The sequence below is a fragment of the Monodelphis domestica genome, chromosome 7, assembly GCF_027887165.1.
Source record: "Monodelphis domestica isolate mMonDom1 chromosome 7, mMonDom1.pri, whole genome shotgun sequence".
NCBI classification, from domain to species: domain Eukaryota; kingdom Metazoa; phylum Chordata; class Mammalia; order Didelphimorphia; family Didelphidae; genus Monodelphis; species Monodelphis domestica.
Genome location: NC_077233.1, coordinates 202,961,078 through 202,979,194, shown reverse-complemented (window position 1 = coordinate 202,979,194; position 18,117 = coordinate 202,961,078).

The window sequence follows — 18,117 nt, the reverse complement described above, 5'->3', positions numbered from 1 at the left end:
TGTCCTATTTAGTATTTTTGCATCTATATTCATTAGGGAGATTGGTCTATAATTTTCTTTCTCTGTTTTTGGCCTGCCTGGCTTTGGAATTAGTACCATGTTTGTGTCATAAAAGGAGTTTGGTAGAACTCCCTCTTTGCTTATTATGTCAAATAGTTTGTATAGTATTGGAGTTAGCTGTTCAATGAATGTTTGATAGAATTCACTGGTGAATCCGTCAGGCCCTGGGGATTTTTTCTTAGGAAGTTCTTTTATGGCCTGTTGGATTTCTTTTTCTGATATGGGATTATTAAAGAAAACTATTTCTTCTTCTGTTAGTCTAGGCAATTTATATTTTTGTAAATATTCATCCATATCACCTAGGTTGGTATATTTATTGCCATATAGTTGGGAAAAGTAGTTTTTAATGATTGCCTTAATTTCCTCTTCATTGGAGGTGAGATCCCTCTTTTCATCCTTGATGCTGTTAATTTGCCTTTCTTCTTCCTTTTTTTAAATTAGATTAACCAATACTTTGTCTATTTTGTCTGTTTTTTCAAAGTACCAGCTTCTAGTCTTGTTTATTAGCTTAATATTTCTGTCACTTTCAATTTTATTAATTTCTCCCTTAATTTTTAGGATCCCGAGTTTGGTTTTCTTCTGGGAGTTTTTAATTTGTTTGTTCTCAAGTTTTTTGTTTTGCGTTTCCAATTCCTTGATATCTGTCCTCCCTAATTTGTTAATATATGCACTCAGGGATATGAATTTTCCTCCGCATCCCATAAGGTTTGAAAGGATGTTTCGCCGTTGTCATTTTCTTCAACGAAATTATTAATTGTTTCTATGATTTCTTCTCTAACTATCCGATTTTGGAGTATCATATTATTTAATTTCTAATTAATTTTTGATTTGGCTCTCCATGTACCCTTGCCGATCAATATTTTTATTACCTTGTGATCTGAAAAGGCTGCATTTATTATTTTTGCTTTTCTGCATTTGAGTACCATGTTTCTATGACCTAGTGTATGATCTATTTTTGTGAATGTGCCATGTGGTGCTGAAAAGAAGGTGTATTTCTTTTTGTCCCTATTTATTTTTCTCCATATGTTTATTAACTCTAATTTTTCTATGATTTCATTCACCTCTTTTACCTCTTTCTTGTTTATTTTTTGGTTTGATTTATTTAAATTTGATAGTGGTTGGTTCAAGTCTCCCACTTATATGGTTTTAATGTCTATTTCCTCTTTCAATTCTCCTAGTTTCTCTATTAAAAATTTGGATGTTATACCATTGGGTGCATACATGTTGATTAGTGATATTTCCTCATTGTATATACTCCCTTTTAGCAGAATATATTTACCTTCCCTATCCCTTTTCATCAGGTCTATTTGTGCTTTGGCTTTGTCAGATATCATGATTGCAACTCCTGCCTTCTTTCTATTAGTTGAGGCCCAAAAGCTCTTACTCCAACTTTTAATCCTAACCGTGTTAGTGTCAACCCACCTCATATGTGTTTCTTGAAGACAACAAATGGTAGGTTTTTGGGTTCTAATCCAATCTGCTATTTGTCTACGTTTTATAGGTGACTTCATCCCATTCACGTTCAAAGGCATGATTGTCATTTGTGGATTTTCTGGCATTTTGATATCTTCCCCTAGTTCTGACCTTTCTTCTTTAGCTATCTCCTTTTGAACCAGTGATTTACTTTGGGTCGGTCCCCCTAGTCCACTCCCTTGAGATTCTTCCCTTTCTAGCCCCTCCCTTTTTATGCTCCTTTCCCCTGACCCCTCTCCTTCCCTCCCTTTTTATACTCCCTCCCCAACTCCTTAATTTTCCTTTCTTTCTTGCCCTAATGGATGAGATATTATTCAGGATCCCACTGGATCTAGATGTTCTTCCCTCTCAGATTTGATTTCACTGAGAGTAAGGCTCGAATAATTCCACTTCATGCTCTCTTCCTCTCCTCATATGAGAGTTCTTCCCCTCCCCTTCCCATGTGTATCTTTATATGGGAAAGTTTATTCTATTAAGTCCCCCACATTTCTTGAAGTAAATCTTAGTATTATTAATGGTTCCCCCCTCCCTTTTCCTTTCTTTGCCCCCACTTTCCCCAAATCTTCTTAATGCCCCAATCTTTCCCTATGCATGTTTCTTCTAACTACTCTTATGATGCTACAATTTTTGAAAGTTACACAAAACATTTTCCCCACATATTAATATATATAATTTGATGTCAATGTAGTCCTTATAGAAGAGAGTTCGACTTAAAGAAAAAGATAAGATTTATCTCCTTTTCCCTTTCTTTCATATTTACCTTTTCATGTTTCTCTTGATTTCTGTGCTTGGATATCAAATTTTCCACTAAGTTCTGGTCTTTTCTTAGCAAATGCTTGGAAATCTTCTATTTTGTTGAATGCCCATACTTTCCCCTGGAAGTATATAGTCAGTTTTACTGGGTAGTTGATTCTTGGTTGGAGACCCAGCTCTCTTGCCTTTCTAAATATCTTGTTCCATGCTTTGCTGTCTCTTTGTGTGTTAGCCTCTAAGTACTGTGTGATCCTTATGGGAGCCCCCCTATATCTGAAGCTCCTCTTCTTGGCTTCTTGTAGGATTTTCTCCTTTTCTTGGAAGCTCTTGAATTTGGCAATTACATTCCTAGGGGTTGTCTTTTGGGGATTTAGTATAGAGGGTGTTCTATGAATCCTTTCTATTTTTATTTTGCCTCCTTGCTACAGAATGTGGGGGCAATTTTCTTTTATAATCTCCTGTAGAATAATATCGAGTTTATTGTTTATCTCTGGTTTTTCTGGGAGACCGATAATTCGGAGGTTTTCTCTTCTCCCTCTTTTTTCCAGATCTGTGACCTTCTCAGTGAGATATTTTATGTTTTCTTCTAATTCATTAATTTTTTGGGTTTGCTTTATTGATTCTTGCTGTTTTATGATCTCACTTTCTTCGAGTTGCTTAATTCTGCTCGTTAGGGATTGGTTTTGCTTTTCACATTTGTCTGCCTTTCTATTGGATACTTCGAGCTATTTTTCCAATTGAGTAGTCTTATCTGTCAGACTGCTGATCTCTTTCTCCCATTTTTCTTTCCAGGTTTCTATCTTTTGGATAAGTTCCAATTTGAGATCTTCCAGAGCTTGTTGATAGTTTCCATTTTGGGAGGCATGTTCTGATTTTTTTTTTAATTTCATCCTCATTCTCTTCATTTCCTTGGGTACTTCCACCATAAAAGTTTTGAATAGTCACCTTTTTCCCTTTCTTCCTGGAGGCTTGATTTTTGGCAATGTGAGCCATCCCTTTGGTGGTTTTATTCCCCTTTCAGTTTTGGTCTGGGATCTGGGTGATATGGGCAGTTTTTCTGTGAATTTAGGTTGCCTTAGACTAGTTCTTCCCAGCCTCTGAGTTTTCTTAGTGTGCTGGGGTCCTGATCACAGCCAAACTGCCCAGGTGTTCAGCTGCACCCAGAAAATCAGCGAGTGGTCCGCCCCTAGTGTTTAGGTCTGCCCAGATGTTCAGCACAACCATCCCAAGTACAGTTCTGTGGACCCCCCTGCTCAGTGCCGGGTTCTCCCGTGAAACCGCCCTGAGACATTTTTTTCCTGGCAGTCCCCAGATACCAAGGACCCTGGAGTGCCCCCTCCAGACAGAGACATTCCCCACTCACTCACTGTCCCGGTGAGCGCTAAGGTAGCTCACTCTGGTTTGGTGGGGGAGGTGGGGTGGGGGAAGGGTGGCTCAGTTCACATTTCTGTGCAAGCTTTTCCTCCTTATTATAGTGTGGAAATGTTCAAACCCCACGTACCTTTGCCTCTGTGGCGTACTGGGGAGTCCTGTTACACCAAAGGTGATTTTTATGCTCCTTTGATGTAGTCTATTTCGTTCAGTGCCGGGGAGAGGAAGCATATGGCCTCTAGATTGCAGCCATGATTACCCGGAAGTTTCTATCTCTTTTTTGTATTTGAAGCATGTCACCAGTATTGAGAAGATTTTGTTAAACTTTTTTTTTTCAGGAATATAAATTTAAAATACATTTGCCCTGATATCAATGTAGGCCCAAAAAGTTTTAGACTATAAAAATGATGCCATTGATTGTTTAAAAAATTATGGGACTTTACTTAATGATTTTTTCTGATTACAGAAGAAAATACAAAAAGAGCCATTGCACAGTGCCAAAGAAGCACAAAGTTGCTTGAATAGTACCAATCAAGCACAAGGTCAAAGAGACCAAAACAATCCTATGTGGATTGGTGACATTCTGTGGAAAAAGTACAAGGACTTGATCATGACTGAGACTTGAGGTTGTGGCTGTTTAACATGTGTTAGATGCAGGACTTCTTTATAACATACACTCTATATCAAATGCATAACATTGAATATTTTCTCTACATCCTGGTTCCCATTTTCTCTTATAATCCAGTCCCTATTCTGTCTTTCATAATGTACAAACTTTCTATAGTCCTGGCTCCTGATTGGGTAAATGCATAATTGCTTAAATCACTTTAATTGGTTCCTGATTCAAGGACGTGCGATATGTTTATTTTTTCTTTACTTAGAATTCTTCCACATAAGACTTTGATAGTCTATATTTCATCCACAAATTATTTTCTCTTTTATTTGGATTTTTTTCATATTTTTTTATTTCTCTTGCCAATTGATTCATATATCTCATAACTCAGCCATGCATTCCTAACTGATCCTTGTATTTTTCAACACCCTCTTCAGGGGGAAATGTGTTATTATTATTTTAAATTGCAGAGTTTAAATTATTTTTGAGAGTAATTTTAGGATAATCAACACACTACCTCTCCAAATCCAGAAAGTGAACTGTTTGGAGAAGGCACCATTAATATGCCTGCACCGACAACAACAACAATAACAGCACCAGAAGATCCAGAGTGAACTTTGGGATGTGGTGACTTGAACTGTGTGGGGTTGAATGCATTTATTTTGTATGTATACTCTTATGCTGAAGGTGACTGCCCTTTAACTGGCTTTTTGTCAATGAGCCTAGCAATCATGGGTTTGTTCTTTTCCCTTTTATCCCCCAAATTATTATAATTTAAAAATTGGTTATATTTACAAGATCCATTGGAGAGACCAGTATTCCACCAGATCTCAGGGCATAAAATGTGTAATTGAAAATCTGTTACCTTAAAAAAGAACTACATTTCCCAGGAGCCCATTGACTTCCTGTCATTATGTGCTTCATGTAGACAGGGGATATTAGGGAGGGACATCTAGGGTCCTGATTTCTTCTTGGCTTTATGACTGTGAGAATGGTGGTGGTAAGTGAGGGTTTGAATTGGCTGATCAGCCATGGGTACCTGGTCTTTATTTTATATCCCTTTTATTCCTTTATTTCTAATGATCATTAATAAATCACCTAAATATAATATTTTTATTATTGAGATTAAATTTTAAGTTTTACAGCTCCTTTCTCCACACAATTGTCAACTGATATTCCCTACACATAGACCATACCTGTCACTCTTTGTTGCCTCTATGATAAAATTATAATCCTTTTCTTTGCAAAGTTCTTCACAAAATAACCAAAATTTATCTCATTTCTATATATTTTAAATCTATACCTGTCATTGTTTTCTTCCCATCAGGCTCTACTACTCTCTTTTCCCTTTACATTACATTCAGTGCCTCATCCCTGTGTCTTTGTTGAAGAATCCCTCATAAATGCATTATTTGCTCTCCATACTATTTCTAGTTTCATTCAGAATGCAAATTACATATTAACTATAATGGGAAAATTTTTTTAGATTTCTCTAATTATTAGTGCTTCCTTCAAAATGTATTTCCTCTGACTCTCTTAATTGACATTTTAAATCAAAATGTCTTCAATCAATTTCTGGTTCCAGAGTCAAGATGGCAGATTAGAAGCAGGGAATCTTGAAACTATTATGATAATAACATCTAACCAAACTTAAAATAACACCACAAAATGAATACAGGAGTGAAAGAACCAACAAGGACACTGGGTGAAAATATTTCCATTAAGAAAACAACTTGAAATGCAGGCAGAGAACATTGGGGCCACTGAGGTGAGAGGGGAGCATAGCCATAAGGGGAATACAATAAGGAATAAGGAGCAAACAAAAAGCAAGCACCCCTGCTACCTCTACCCCAATTTATTTTTCCAGGCTCCAAATAAAAAGAATGAAAAAAACAAACAGATGAAAATATGAAATATATCACTGAAAAAAATGACTGACCTGGAAAATTGATATAGGAGAGAGAATTTATAAATTATTGGACTACCTGAAAACCATGATTTAAAAAAAAGCCTGGCCATCATAGTACAAGAAATTATCAAAGAAAACTGTCCAGATATTCTTGAATAACAGAATAAAATAGAAATAAAAAATACATATATCATCTCCAGAAAAAAAAAATTTGCTAAAATCAAGAGTACCTAAGTGAAGGAGAAACTACTGCGAATACCCAGAAAGAAACAATTTAAATACTATAGAGTGACAATCTGGATCACACAGGATTTACCAGAGGAAAGGATGAGGATGGTGAGGAGTATGGTTCAAGTGTACTCATCATAACTGGCTCAGAGAGGGAATAACAACCATATACATTGGAATATAGAAACTTATCTTCCACTTTAGAGAAGAAGGAAGGAAAAAAGACAAGGGAAGGGAGGTGGTAATAGGAGATAGGGAGAAGTGGGTGAATCATAAAAAGCAAAACATTGATGAGGAAAAAGAGAGTGAAAGGAAAAAGGGCAGTATCAAAAGGTGAAAATAATGTGTAGGAAATACATAGTAGGTAATCATAACTGTGAATATGAATTGGATGAATTCACCCATAAAACAGAAGCAGATAGAAAAGTAAATTAAATAGTAAATCCTATTATACATATTTTTCAAGAAAAACATTTGAGGAAGGGTGACCCATACAGAGTAAGGGAAGGGGTTGAAGCAGAATTTATTGTGCATCATCTAAAGTAAAAAAAAAAGCAGGAGTAGCAATTATGATCTCAGACAAAGCTAAAGCAAAAGTAGATTTGATTAACAGAATTAATGAAGGATATTACATATTGCTAAAAGGTAGTATAAACAATGAAGTTATGTCACTACTAATCATATATGTACCAAATGGTATAGCCTCCAAATTTTTTAATGAGAAATTAAATGAACTTGAGGAAGTCATAGATAGTAAAACCTTCTTTTCAGAACTAGATAAATTAAACCAAAAATAGCAAGAGAGAAATTAGATCAACATCTCACACATACCACTTCTCTTATAACAAAAATTCAAAATGGGTAAATGACTTAAATATAAAGAATGAAATTATAAGTAAATTAGGTGAATATAAATAGTATACCTGTCAGATTTATGGAAAATGGAAGAATTTAAAACAAAGATAGAGAAATTTACTAGATGTGAAATGAATTTTAATTATATTAAATTTAAAAAAGTTTTTGTAAAAACAAAACCAATGCAACCAAATTAGAAGGAAAGCAACAAACATGGAAAAGGTTTTATAACACAAAATAAAACCATTCCCCAATTGACAAATGATCAAAGATATGAAGAGGCAGTTTTCAGATGAAGAAATCAAAACCATCAAGAATAACATGGGAAAGAAATCCCACCTGATTAGAGAAATGCACATCAAAATCTCACATCTAGCAGATTAGCTAATATGACAATAAAGGAAAATCATACATGTTGGAGAAAATGTGGCAAAATTAGGACACTAATATACTACTGGTGGAGTTGTGAATTGATCCAACCATTCTGGAAGGCAATTTGGAACAATGGACAAAAGGCTTTAAAAGAATGCATGCCCTTTGATACAGCAATGACATTGATAGATTTATACCTCAGAAATATAAAAAAAAAGTTTGTACAAAAATATTTATAGCCACACTTTTTGTTGTGGTAAAAAAATGGAAAATGAGAGGTTATCCCTTGATCAGGGAATGGCTGAAGAAATTATTGTATATTATGGTGATGGAATACTATTGTGCTATAAGGGGTGATGAAATGCTTGATTTCTATAAAAATTGAGAAGACCCACATGAACTATGTGGAGTAAAATGAGCAGAACCAGGAGAACACTGTACATAGTAACAGAAACATTATGGGATGATGAAATGTAAAAGACTTTGCTGACAATATAAGTGAAATGGATGAATATTTCTAATACTAAAAGAAAAACATGGGTCCTACTCAAAAATTGATCATGTATTAAGACATAAAACTTTACAACCAAATGAAGCAAAGCAGAAATAATAAATGCATCCTTTTCTGATAAAGCATTAAACAGTATAATCAATGAAGCTCATGGAAAGATAAATCAAAATCAATTGGAGACCAAATAATCTAGTGCTAAAATGGGTGGGTCAGAGAACAAATTATAGAAAGTCAATAATTTTATTAATGAGAATGATAATGAAAAGACAACATATCAAAATTTACGGGATACAGCCAAAGCAGTGAATAGAGAAAAAAATTATATTTTTAAACACATCAATAAAATAGAAAAAATGCAGATCAATGAATTGGGCATCAAACTAAAAAAATTTTAAAAAGAACTAATTAAAATACTTATTTAAAAACCAAAATGAAAAATCTATAAAGGAAAAATTGATTAAATATAAATTAAATTAATAAATAAGACTAGGAGTTCATTTTCTGACAGACAAATAAAACAGAGCATTTGTTAAATTGATTTTAAAAAGGAAAGAAAAAAATTAAATAATCAGTATCAAAAATGAGAAGGGTAAATTCACAACCAATGAATAGAAAAATAAAGTAATCATTAGGAGCTATTTTACCCAATTATATGCCAATGAATCTGACAATATAAGTGAAATGGATGAATATTTCTAAAACAAAAAGAAAAACAAATTGTCCAGATTAACAAAAGAGGAAATTGAATCCTTATTTAATCCCATATTAGAAAATGAAATTAAATATGTCATCAATGAATCCATTAAGAAAACATCCCCAGGATCAAATGGATTCACAATTGAACTCTATCAAACAATTAAAGAAAAATTAAACCCAATACTATATAAATTATTTGGGAAAAGAGGCACAGAAGGAATCCTACCAAATTCTTTTTTATGAAATGAATACAGTATTGAGCCAGGAAGAAGAAAAACAGATAAGAAAATTTGTAGACTGATTTCATTAATGAATATAGATAAAAAGTTTTAAATAAAATACTAGCAAGATGAATACAGCAATATCAGAAGGATCATTCACTATGACTAGGTGGGATTTGCATCAGGAATGCAAGGCTGCTACAATATTAGAAAAAAATCAGCATAATTTACAATATTAGGAACAAAACTAACAGAAATAACATGATTATTTCAATAGATGCAGAAAAAGCCTTTAGCAAAATACAGCACCCATTCCTATTAAAAACACTAGAAAGCATAGGAATAAATGGGCCATACCTTAAAATAATAAATAGTATATGCCTAAAACCTTCAGCTAGTATCATCTACAATGGAGGTAAGTTAGAAGTCTTCTCACCAAGATCAGGGGTGAAGCAAGAATACCCATTATCACTACTATTATTTAATACTGTATTACAAATGGCTTGCTTTAACAATAAGGAAAGAAAAAGAGGTTAAAGTAGGCAATGAGGAAACTAAACTCTCACTCTTCACAGATTACATGATGCTTATACTTAGAGAATCCTAAAGAATCAACTAAAAATTGTTGAAATAATAACTTTAGTATAGTTTCAGGATACAAAATAAATCCACATAAATCATGAGCATTTCTATATATTACCAACAAAGTCTAGCAATGAGAGTTAGGAAGGGAAATTTCATTTAAAATCAATCTTAATAATATAAAATACCTGGAGATTGATCTACTTGCCAAGGCAAACAGAGGAATTATATGAACACAATTACAAAATACTTTTCACACAAAGTCAGATCTAAAAATTTGAAAATATTAATTTCTCATGTGTAGGTAGAGCTAATATAATAAAAATGACAATTCTACCTAAATTATTTATTCTGTGCCATACCAACCAAACTACCAAATAATTTATTTATAGAACTGGAAAAATCATAACAAAACTAATGAAAAGGTATATTAATAAAAAAATATAAAGAAAGGAGACCTAGTAGTAGCAGATCTCAAACTGTACTATAAAGCAATAATTATCAAAACAATCTGGTATAGTCTAAGGAATAGAATGGTAGATCATTGGTAGATCAGAGATTAGATGTGTAATATGCAGGGGTAAATTTAACTTAGCAACCTGCTGTTTTATAAAACCAAACATCCCAGCTTTTGGAATTGGAACTCACTCTTAATAAAAACTTTTGGGAAAAATGGAGAAAAAACCTTATGGCAGAATCTATGCATAAACTTATATCTCTCACCTTATACCTGTGAGGGTGAAATTATGGCCTGCATGCCATAGAGGTCTACTCCCCTCCATTTTGTCTCTATGCATGAGGACATTTCTCATATCCTCTGCTCCTCTGACCAGCATCCCAATGTGAGAACTTCCTTCCTCCCCTGTCTGGTGTAAGGTGATGGCTCACATGTGGCATCAGGGTTGCAGTTTGGGCATTCAGTCTCTCAAAGGTCATTTCCCTGCCCCAAGATAAGGTCAAAATGGATATATGATCTACATATAAAAATGATGCATAACTAAATGGGGGAACAGAGATTAATTTACTTGGAAGATCATTGGAGAAGGTAAGAATTTATGACCGAACAAGAGACAGTGACAGACAAGATGTAAAATGAATAATTTTTATTATAATAAATTTAAAAGCTTTTGTACAAACAAAAGTAATATAACCAAGATTAGAAGGGAAACAATAAACTGGGGAAATATTTTTATAACAAATGTCTGATAAAGTTCAAATTTTTCAAATTTATAAAGAACTAAGTAAAATTTATAAGAATTAAAGCCACTTCCCAAGTCATCAAAGGATATAAAAGAAGCAATTTTCTGATGAAGAAATCAAAGGCATCAGTAATCATATGAAATATTTTAAACCTCTGTTGATTAGAGAATTGCAAATTAAAACAACACCAAGGTCCTGCCTCACCCCTATCAGATTGGCTGATATGACAGTAAAGGAAAATGGTTAATGTTGGAGTATATGTGGAAAAATTGGGACACTAATTCATTGTTAGTGGAGTTGTGAACTGATCCAACCATTCTGGAGGGAATGTACCAAAAGGGCCATAAAAGTATGCATACCCTAGGTCTGACTGTGAAATACTTCCTAGAAAGCATGCACATAGATCTATGTATGACATTGGAAGTGAAAGGGGATATCCTCAGCACTATCTCCATAGAACACTCATGGAATGTTCCTCAGATAAGTAATTAAGATAATAAAATTTCCTATCCCCTCTAAATTTTTATTTTAGTTATTTGGCAAAAAGTACTGGATTTGGAGTTAAATGACCTGGACTCAAGGTCTGGATCTTACTATCACTAGCAATATGACCTTGGGTTAGTTATTTAGCCTTTATAGGCCTCAATTTCCTTATCTCCTAAAAAATATTTACTATATGACCTAGCAGACTTTTTATATCTTTAAAGCTATAATGTTATAATCCCAAATGGGGATACTTGAAACAATGTTTTCTTCATTCATTTTTTTATAGGTAAAAAGAATAACCCAGGAGACTGGGGAAAAAGAGATCCAGATGTATAAAAAAGATCCAATATAGGCATCACAACTGTGTTCACCTATATCTCTCAATATTGTGTCTTTCTTCAAATCATAAGCTTAGCCTAGGAAAACTTTGTTCTTTGCACAATGGGATGTATCTGATTTGCCCAAATGACATGAGACTGTTGCATTAGTAAGATGAAATGCTTTTATCTTGCTCTGAGACACACATGTTATTGTCATTTCAATAGATGAAATGTCAAACTTCATGGGAGTATCAGTATGACATATAGACAAGTAATTGCCTTGGGAGTCTCTAATTTAGCAAGAAAAAGAATGCGCAAGACTTCAGATCTGACTAATGTAGCCCCTGTTTATTGCATATATTTTGAAAATATAGGGCTTTTTGTATCACCCCCTCTATAGAATCTTTTTAAAGAAACTGTCACATTTCATTAAAAATGCTTTCCTTTTTGCCTACACATTCCCGATGGTAAATATTTAATCAATCAGGGTGGATGTCATCAATGTATTCTGATACCAATTTTCTTTTGACCACCCAAAAAGATGCATACACCTTCAGAGCACAAAATAGTCTTTCTGATCAGAAGCATATAATGGAAATAAATAAAGCTACACTCTAAAATGTGCATGCCTTAAATAGACCTGCATTATATAAACTACTTAAAAAAAACAGTGGGACAGAAAACATCTTAGGTGTAAAATTTAAGTGATGAATTATGTATTTGCATTTAAAAGTATGGAATGCACAAGATTTTTTTTACTGTCTCTTCTTGCAGACATCAGCATGTCTTTAGCTCAGAAGAGGCAATTATATTCTCATCTTTTAACTACATATTATTAATTATTATTATTTTAAAACTATGTACCAAGAATGAGAAGCACAATAATAAATGAACAAAATCCAAACTTCCATACCAAAAACATTGTAGTAAATAACTGTAAATAAATTGAACAAGAGAATTAACAACTGTGTTTATAATATTGATAGATTAGACTTGGCTATCTGTTTTGTGACAAAAAATTATATTAAATATTTTAATCTCAGACATCTAGAGAAAATAGTCATTTGAAGGCTTGTTCCATATAGTTACCAACTCAGGGTTCTTTTGGAATTTCTGTTTCATTTTTTAAAATTACATTTTTTTTGTATATTTCTTTGACATCACATTTGTTTCTAATTTTATCTCTTCCTTTTATAGATTGATAAAAATCTCTTGCCATAAAAATAAAAACAGAAAAGTAAAAGGTTAATCAGGAAAACTAATCAACACAATAACTAACCCTAACAATACATTCAAATGAATGTCACCAAGATCTGAAAAAAAGAAAAGAGAAAGAAAGGATAAAAGAAAGAATAGAAGTGGGGAAAAGAAGTGCATTTTCTAATTTGTTATTTGGGACCAAATTATTATTATATTTATTATCATCATCACCACCATCATCATTTTCATCATTATTATACTACATTCTTTAGTTTCTTTTTCTAATATTTCTTTCCATTTTCTTTGTTTTAGTCACTGTATATTTTTCTTCAGTTATCCTTATTTTACTTCATATCAATTCATATAAATTTTCACTGGTTTCCCTGAATTCTTCATATGAATTTTTTCTTTTAACAGTGAAATGCCCTATTATATTAATATACCAACATTTGTTCAGATATTTCCTAATTAATGAACAACTGCTTTGGTTCCAGTTCTTGCTATTAAAAATGCTCTTATGAATGCAGTAGTAGATATAAAGGGTTTTTTTTCTCTTTGATATCCTTGAAGAATATGCCCAACTGTGTGAATTCTAGGTCAAAGGAGATAGACAACTAAGTCATTTTCTCAACATTGTTTCAAATAGTTTTACCATAAAAATTGAACAAATTTATGAATCTACCAAAAGTATATTATTAATTTACCTATCTTTCTATGATGCTATGTGTTTCAAATGATTTGTCTAGAAATTTTCACGTTTTATTCATTTTTAATTGTGTGAAACTTTATAACCCAACATGGGCTATCTTAGCAAAGATACTAGAGTAGTTTGCCATTTTCTTTTTCAGCTCATTTTTAAAATGAGGAAACTGAGTCAGAGAGTTTTAAAGGGCTTGCCCAGGATCACACAGCTACCAAGTGTCTGAGGGCACTTGGACTTCCTGACTCCAGAATCAGTGTCACCCTACTGTCCTTGTGGCATGAGGTGATTTCAAAATAAAGAATTCATAATTCTTTATGCCATCAAGCAGAGTCCTAATTAGCAATTGTTATTTTCTATTAAAGTTCCATGTAATGTGATGGAGAGGTTGAGGCCATAAGATAGTTATTGCTCATGAGTGAGAAAGTACTATGGAGGAACTTACTTGGGAGAAGTAAGAAAACATGCTCAAATTATCATGAGGAAGAAAAATGGCTTAGGAAAAGACAGAGACCCAACTCCATGGAGAAGGAATTCCTGGAAATTTACATTTTTTACCTTTACAATTAAGTGATAAGCTCAGTTATTTCTATGCAACTACAAAAAAAAATTGTTTATCTTAAAACCCTCAAAATTTCAATTCCATGGAAGCAAAGCCCAGAATGTTCTTCCCTAGCTATACAAGATTTGATACAGAAGAAAGAATGCTAACTCTAAAGTCAAAGAATCTGAGTTCAAATCCAATTTCTGATACTTTCTATTACCTTAGCCAATCCATTTAAATTCTTTGGGTCTCATTTTCCTCAACCATAAACTAAGGGAGTCCAATTGCATGACCTCAGACCTTATATCTATTTATAAATAATATTATGCCTAGAAAATGACATTCACATACCAGAAGTAGAATATGTTTGGATTTGGAATGGATGAAGTAGCAGGGGAATGCTGAGGTGATTGGATAACATTGAAGAGATGAAAACTCATTCTTTTAAAAAATTCCAGCTGATATGCTGATAAAAGTTGAACATTATAATCTGAAAAATCAAGCACTGTTCAGTGTATGGAAATTATTAAATCTATGAACACTTTCAAAGATTTCAAAGCAGAAAAAATGTGAATTAAGATTTTTAATACTAACAGTAAATGTGAATATGATTTGAAACAACAAAGTAACTTTAGCCTGAAAAATAAAATTTCATACGAAGTAAAAACTGGTTTCCAATAATATTTAAATGTAAGGCACTTATTCCTGCACATTTTTTGCATCTTACTGCACAGTAGTGATAATGATCTCATGAAGTTGTTTATAATCATTTTATTGCATTCATCAGCTGAGACTAATTATAACTCAGATGAAAATCATCCTTGCAAAGTGCATTCTAAATATTAATAAACATAAATAATGCAAGTTTACTATTAAAGCAATTCAAAACAACAAACAGTACCCACAGGGAGTTTCTTAAAGTCTAGTTCCACATTAATTCTTTCTTTAAAATATTCAAAATAACAATACCCCTAATTATAAGATACATTCAATTTTTTTTCCTTTCTTCATGGCCTAATTCTTCATTTTTCTTAAAAAAGGATATTTTAGAGTTTGATAAGTCAACAAAGGGTAAGTAATAGCTCTATCTTCTATCAAAGAGGAATACACAATTTTGAATGATAATAAATTAAGAAAATGTGTCATTCAGCAGTTTCTGTGTCCTAATAAGTTCTGGTATCATTTCTCAAAGATTTTTTAATGTCATTCATATACTTAGCCTCCATTTCTTTATGGCCAGAGTAGAGAATGGTGCATGGTTGATCATAAGGGATAAGAGAATCAGTTTTCTAATAATATGATTCACATAAAATGTGTTGGTGTGGAATACAAAAATGAACTATTGTTCTTTGTTAGTTAAAGAATTCTGCTATGGAGAGACATTACATTTCAAAATTTTGCTTTCATTGATATTTTAAGGTAACCCGTAAGCATAAACAAAACATAATTAAAAATATAAATTTGTTGTTCAATTGTTTCAGTTGTGTCCAGTTCTTCATCACTCCTTTTAGTATTTTCTTGGTAAAGATACTTGATTGGCTTGCCATTTTCTTCTCCAAATCATTTTTTAGATGTAGGAAGTGAAGCAAACAGGCATAACCCTGTTTTACTCAGGGCTGATAGACCCAGAGTCACATAATTAGCAAGTGTCTGAGGCCACATTTGAACTAAAGAAGATGAGACTTCCTGGCTTCAGGTATAGCACTCTATCCATTGTACCACTTACCTATCTCCAAAATAAAATATATATTCTCAAAATCATTAATTATAACACCACAAAATAATGCTTAGGTCTAAAAGCATGAGCAATTATATACCTTTATATTTTTTTTATTATTTTGCATTATATATATATAATATATTTATTTTATATTATTTATTTAAGGAACATAAGATTGTGTATGTCAATTTTAAGAGATGTGTATCAATGTTTTATTGGTTCTCTTATTATATTATATGGACTTTATTTACAGGGTTGGGTTCACTGTGTCCATTGGTCCTTTGGCCTGTTTCTTATCTTGAATTTCCATTTCTCTTCCCAGTTCCATAAAGATTCTGTCTCACAGGTTTTGACTAGCAGATTCCACCTGGCTTACCACTTTCTCAAATCTCTGGATTCTGGATTCTGAATTGTCTAACTATGTTTAATAAAACCAATAAAACCAATGTTTTATTGGTTCTCTTATTATATTATATGGACTTTATAGGGTTTTCAGAGGTCTTTACTTTTGCTGCTTCTAAGCCGCCATATTGACTGGAAGTCTTGATTTGTACTAATTTTTAAAGGATTACTTTTATGTCTTATGGACTTTAAATACATCCAGTCAATTTTAGCATACACATAATATTCACATATATGTGCACACCCTACAGTTGAGGAAAACAGTGATTACTTGTACTCTGAATATTGCTGAATATTCCTAACACTTTCCATCTTGAAAGTACAATAGAATTTCAAAAGAGGGTAAGTATTCATTCCAAAATAATCATCAATTTACAGTTCAAAGAGCTTAAAAGTCATCAAGTCCAATCCCCTAATTTTATATATAAAGAAACTAAGACAGATAAAATTATATGATTTCCTCAAGATCACACAGGCAGAAATAGCAAAGGAAAAATTCAAAGTCATATATCCTCTGACTCCAAAGCCAGTGTTCTGCCCTGGATCCTCTTCTCTTCTCCCTCAACATTATTAATACTATTTCACTTGCTATTTTCAACTCCTACAGATTTAACGATCATCTCTAAGCTATAGATACTAAAATCTACTTTTCCATCCCTACCTTCTCTAATGACCTCCAGACTCACATCTTCAACTACCTGTTGGAAATTTCAAACTGGTATCCCAAAGACTTCTTCAACTCTATACATCTAAAACCAATTCATTATCTTTCTTCTAAAACCTTCCCTCTTCCTAAATTCTTGGTTGATTTTGAGAGAACTACAATATTACCATTCACAAAGACTTACAACTTAGGTATTATATTCAATTTCTTCCTGGGCCTACCTTCAATTTCCAGTCTGTTGCCAATGCCTAGCAATTTTTTTCTTCAAACATGTCTTGTATATATGTGATTTTCTCCTCTAAAACTGCCAACCTCTGGACCAAAACATTATCAACTCTTGCCTTTTATTTGACTTATATGCCACAATTCATTCCAATATAGCTTCCACTTATCTGCCAAAATTATTTTCCTAAAATCCAGTTCCAGCCACATCATTTTCTCCTCCTCAATAAATTGCAGTGGTTCTATATCATCTTTAGGAACAATATAAAATCCTTTGACATTCAAAATCCTTGCTAATCTGCCCTCCCATTATCATTTTATACCTCCATATGCTCTGTGATTCAGACTGGCTTCCTTGCTTTTTCTTGAAAAAGATACTCCATTTCTCAACTTCAAGCATTTTCACTAATGACTACATGTGTTTGCAATGCTCTCCCTCTTCATTTCTGCATGTTTCCTTTCCTGAATTACTTTGAATTCTAGCAAAATCATACAGTCTCCAGGAAGTCTTTTCTGATCTACCTTGATTCTAGTGACTTCCATCCACTGATTATTTCAAATTTATCCTGCAAATAGCTTGTTTCTACATGCAGGCTAGGCACTTTGTGTTCAGGTTACTAATAGCTTGTTTGTACATGCAGCCTAGGCACCTTGTGTTCAGGTTCTTTAGAGGAATGAGATTTAAATTATGTTTGTCTACCCTTTCTAATAAAGTTTATAAAATATATATTTGGGTAGAAACAGTAATTCAATTCTTACAATTTGTATATTTCCCCCCATTAGGTTTTGATATCTCAGAACTGGAATTGTCATTTGCCTTTCTTTGTATACCCAGCTCTCAACATAGTGCCTAGAACATAGTAAATAAAATTTTACTGGCTAACTGACTAAATGAAGTTAAGATACAGTTTTAAATACACCAAGTATACTTCAAGAGAATGTTGTCAATGCTTATAGATATTATATATGAGTATACAAATGGAATTGATTGAATACCAGAAGAAGAGATACAACT